The sequence below is a fragment of the Eumetopias jubatus genome, unplaced genomic scaffold, assembly GCF_037043125.1.
Source record: "Eumetopias jubatus isolate StellerSeaLion01/CBP00866 unplaced genomic scaffold, mEumJub1_p1.0 scaffold_7, whole genome shotgun sequence".
Taxonomy (NCBI): Eukaryota; Metazoa; Chordata; class Mammalia; order Carnivora; family Otariidae; genus Eumetopias; species Eumetopias jubatus.
The window spans coordinates 40,849,913-40,854,979 of NW_028274813.1; the positions used below are offsets into that span (position 1 = coordinate 40,849,913).

The 5,067-nt window shown below is 40.0% G+C and overlaps 1 pseudogene; it reads right to left on the minus strand.

Annotated features, from left to right (window-relative positions):
- Positions 1-3,392: 3,392 nt before the first annotated feature.
- Positions 3,393-3,871, minus strand: LOC114207854 (large ribosomal subunit protein eL24 pseudogene; annotated as a pseudogene).
- Between the last annotated feature and the right edge of the window lie 1,196 nt (positions 3,872-5,067).

The following is a 5,067-nucleotide window of genomic DNA, read 5'->3' on the forward strand; positions in this document are numbered from 1 at the left end:
TAGCCCAGCAGCCATAGTGCACAGATTCAAAAAGGAAAGGACATAGGGCCATACACACCTCTCAATGGGGAACGTGTCAAAGAATTGTAGGGTGATGCTTTAAAACTGCAAGAGTCTGCCCTCTGGCCACCCATTATTTACATTCTTCTCACATGCAAAATACACTCACCCTCCCAAGACCCCCATTACAGCATCAAACTTCTTTTTGTTTTGTACTCTTTCTGTCTCTTTAGCTGGTATTCCACTAAACAACTTTCTTACAAACATTGTGGGTTTTGTATAAACCAAATTGGGGTCATTCTCTTCAACAAAAGCCCTAACTGCAAATCTTTTCAAAATAAGTCCTTCTTTCTTTGGGCTCCTGGTGAGGCTGCCACGATACAAACAGCCTTATGATAGTTAGAAGCCTTTGTTTTTAATGAGGAGCATCTAAGAGGCATCCTTTTAAAACCTTAGAGGACCTTTTGTCTGTCTGAAAATTTCTACCAGGCATTGCTTTTAGATCTTTCTGAAGTCTTAACAAAGGATTTGATAGTCCCACCCTGGATTTGATCTTTGGCCTGAGGCCCTTTCTTCATTTGAGAATTGCATGCCACCTGGAGAAGCTAGGAGAGACATAGCTACATTTTCAAATCCAGCAAGTCCTGGTTTCTTTATATTTAATAGTTCATTTTTTAGCTCCCTATCTCCTCTCTCTCTCTCTTCTTTTTTTTTTTTAACCATAGGCAGTGAGAAGAAACCAGGCAGCACTTCTAATATGCTCCCTGAAAGTCTCCTTAGCTAGAGCATTCATTAGGTACATTTCTTACTTTCCAAACTACTTCAGGCGACCGGGCTACCAAAGCTTCCACCACCGCATAACAAGGATCCCTTTCTTCTAGCTTCCAATAACATTTGCCTTAATTTCCTTTCTGCCCTCACCAGCAGCTTCCTCCAGGCTCTACAGACTTCTGCCAACACCCTCCTTGAGGCCCAGCCACCTTCTCCCCTCCACCTGGTCTCAAACCAATTCTACATGTTTTAAGTTTTTGATATACAGACCCCCACCTGGAGATACCAAAATCATCTTGGTTTCTTATGAATCAATTCATAATTTACTCCATTAATAACTATGTCCTTAATAGAGCTATTGTAATGATCAACCTAACGCCTAGGCTGTGTTGATGGCATATAATAAGGACTCAGGAAAGGTTTTCTGTTATTTAAATGCTTGTACTGTATGTTTGATGTATTGCTTTTAGAATATTCAATACTGCTCTAAAAGACAAGAAAACAAACGGGAGGCATGAGTTTCATGAGACGTTTCGTGTGTGTGTGTGTGTGTGTGTGTGTGTGTGTAATTTAGCAACTGGGATGATATATTTAGACATAGACACATAAATTGAGCATAACTTTAATATGCTTTACTTACATTTTCTAGATAAAAAGAAAAAATATGGAATGGAAGTTTTAGATAAAAAGGATGGAAGGACCAAATAACATTTGGTCATGAATATTACGAATATCAATGTATATTCATGATATACTAAAATATGAGATATATGAGACTTTCTGTTCATGAAGGCTAATTTGACCATCTTCTGTAGACTCCCATCCTGGCCCCTTGTGTTTTCTGCCCATAGCTGCTTAGTAGGCTAACTGATAAGCTACAGTTGTGTCTCTCCAATAAAATAAGCGCTTGTCATTGAGCCCCCTGACAGCGTCTGTCTTATTGGACCCCCTTACTCAAACCTCAAGTCTGGGCCTTGTAACCATATTATCAGCAGAGAAGGTTAATGTGACAGAGAGATGGGAAGTCATGTGACCATTGTATAACTCAGGAATTTGGTGGTGTGATCCTCACACCGTGTCTACGTATGTTAATTTATCCCATTTCTTTCCTCTTGTTGAATTGTGCCCCACAGGTCCCACAAAAGATATGCTCAAGTCCTCATCCCACATATGCATGAATGTGAATCTTTTTTTGAAAGTAGGGTCTTTGCAGATGGAATCAAGCAAAGATGAAGTCATACTGGATTAAGGTGGGCCCTAACTCTAATCACAGGTGTTCTTATAGGAAGACACATAGAAAACACACACAGAGGGAGAATGTCATGTGTGGATGCAGTCAGAGATTGGAGTGATGCATTTACAAGCCAAGGAACACCAAGGATTGCCAGGAACCCATAGAAGCTAGGAACAGGCAAGGAAGGTCCTCCCTTTGAGCCTTCAGAGGAGTATGTTCCCACCAACATCTTGATTTCAGATTTTAGCTTCCAGAAAACTGTGAGAGAATAAATATCTGTGGTTTTAAAGCTGTGCAGTATGTAGTATTTTGATATGGCAGCTCTAGGAGACTAAGAAATCTTGCTTCTTGCTGTGAGTTTTAAGCTGATCTGTAAAAATGAATCAGGTTATTAGAGTGTCGTAATGTGGTCTGTGGATCTTTCTGTTTTGTGACTCTTCATGTAGCCATGTAGTCATGTGGTAGAGTACGTGGCGGCTCCCACTGCATCAGGACGTTTCCCATACACAAGTCATATACAGTCATGTCTGCCTTGGATAGTCCTTAATGGGCACTGCCAACTTCAGGTCCCTGGAGTTTTCATGTTCTGTCCTCTAGATAACTGGTTTTCAACATTTAGTATCACCTGGGGATCTTGTTTATTTGATTTTTTATGATATAATTGAGATATAACATTGTACACTTTAATTTTTTTTTTAAGTAGGCTCCACACCCAACATAGGGCTTGAACCCACCACCCTGAGATTAAGAATTGTACACTTCCCCAACCGAACTGGGTGCCCCAGTAACATTGTGTATTTTAGGGTGTACAGTATGTTGAATTGGTTAACTTATATATTACAAAATGATTACCACCATAAAGTTGGTTAAGAACTCCATTACTTCACAAAATTACTATTTCATTTTTTTTTTTTTTTTTGGTGAGAACAATTAAGATCTATTCTCTTGGCAATTTTCACATATATAATTCAGTATTGCTAACTATAATCCCATGCTGTACTTAGATCCCCAGAACTTATTCACTTTATAACTGGAAGTTTGTACCCTTTGACCAACATCTTCCCACTTCCCCTCCCCCCCAGCCCCTGGGAACCCCCATTCTACTTTCTGTTTCTATGAGTTTGGTTTTTTCAGACTCCACATATAAGTGAGATGATAGAGTATTTATTTTTCTATTTGACTTATTTCACTTAGCATAATACCCTCAAGTTTCATTCATGTTGTCAAAAATGACAGGATTTTTTTTTCATGGCTGAATAATATCCCACCGTGTGTGTGTGTGTGTGTGTTTGTGTGTGTATCACCCCAGACATTTTTGTTGTTGTTGTTGTTATAGTTAGATGTTTATTTAAAAATCTGACCCACCAACTTAGCGTTTTCCACCAGCTCAGGGTGCAGAAACCTTCACAGGCTTCACAGTCTCTTGCTTAGGGGCTGCCTTCATGGGAAACTTAGCAGCAGCCATTGCTGTCTTTTTAGATGCTTGCTTAGCCCTTTTTGCTTCCTTGGCACCCCTACTGGCTGGTTCTCGTTGCGCTTTCCTAACTCCAGGTTTCTGATTCCTCTTGGCCATTATATCAGCAAGAGATGCACCAGTGATGGCCCTCTGGAATTTGACTGCACAGCAGGTTCTTTGCTTTTGAACTTCTTCCAACTGTCCTTTTTTGTGGTTTCTTCTGTAGAGGACGGTCCAGTTTATCAGCTGAGGATTGCTCTTGGAAAGAAACGCCAATTTGCATTTTGCATTAAGAAATTGGAAAACCTTCCCATCAAACCTTCCCTGGAAAAAAAAAAAAAAAACCTTCCCTGGCGTAGCACCTGCTGTGTCTGGGGTGAGATATATTTATATCTCACCTCTTTATCCATGCACCCATTGACAGATGCTTAGGTTGTTTCCATATCTTGGCTATTACAAATAATGCTGCAATGAACACAGAAGTGCAAATATCTCTTCAAAATCTTGATTTCATTTCATTTGGATATGTGCCCAGAGTGGGATTGCTAGATCATATGGTATTTCTATTTTTAATTTTTTGAGGAACCTCCATACTATTTTCCATACTGGCTGCACTGGTTTATATTTCCAACAGTGTGTAAGAGTTCCCTTTTGTGAGGGAGTTTGTTTAAACACAGATTTCCTCCCCCCAGATTCACACACACATTAAGGTTCAATTCAGTAGGGGTTGAAGACATTATTGGTGCTTGCCCACATATCTAATTCTCCCCTCCTTCCTGGCATAAGGAACACTATACTTACTAACTCCCCTGGATTTGGGCAGGTCTACATGAATTGTTCTAGACAATAAAACGTGATCAGAAACTGACACGTGCCACTCATTTAGACAGAGGCAGTGAGAAACCCTAGTTTTTTCCTAGTTTTCTCCATTCATCCCTCTTCTGCTGTACCACAAGTGTGGAGCCCTCATTTGAGATGGAGGGGACCCAGGATTAAAGCAACTTGGACCAGTGAGTCACTGAATGGAAGTAGGCTGCTCTGGAGAGTTGCCAGGCATGTGTCTGAATTTGGATTACCAAGAAATAAACTTCTGTTGTATTAGCCATGAAAATTTGGGGGTTGTTTGTTACCACAGCAGAACCTATTTAGTTCTGACTTGTAGATATGAAGTCAGGTCCGGAAAGTTTACTTTTTCTGTCATAGAGGTCCATGGACCACATTTTGAGAAACATTCTTTTAGGCTGACCTTTCACCACCTTTTATTCATGGTCTTTATCCATACAGGGAGCAACACAGTTTAAGCATTCTCTTACAATTCTCTTGGAATCACACTACGGACCAGCTTCCCTTCAGATCATTTCCGTGCACATTTTGGTTGCCTTCCAAAGCAGGTATGCATGGTCTCATTGTTCACTCAATTGTTGGTGTTTTGGAAAATTTCTTTTAGTCTGATTATTTTCTTATTGGGAGTATATTCCTGCTACTCCCGTATAGTGAAAATAAAATATCCACAAAAAAGGAAATAAAGGAAGCATCTGGAAAAAGTAATAGAAGGACAAGTGCAGGAAAAAATTACATGATCATAGTGGATGGAAAGAAGTAAGCC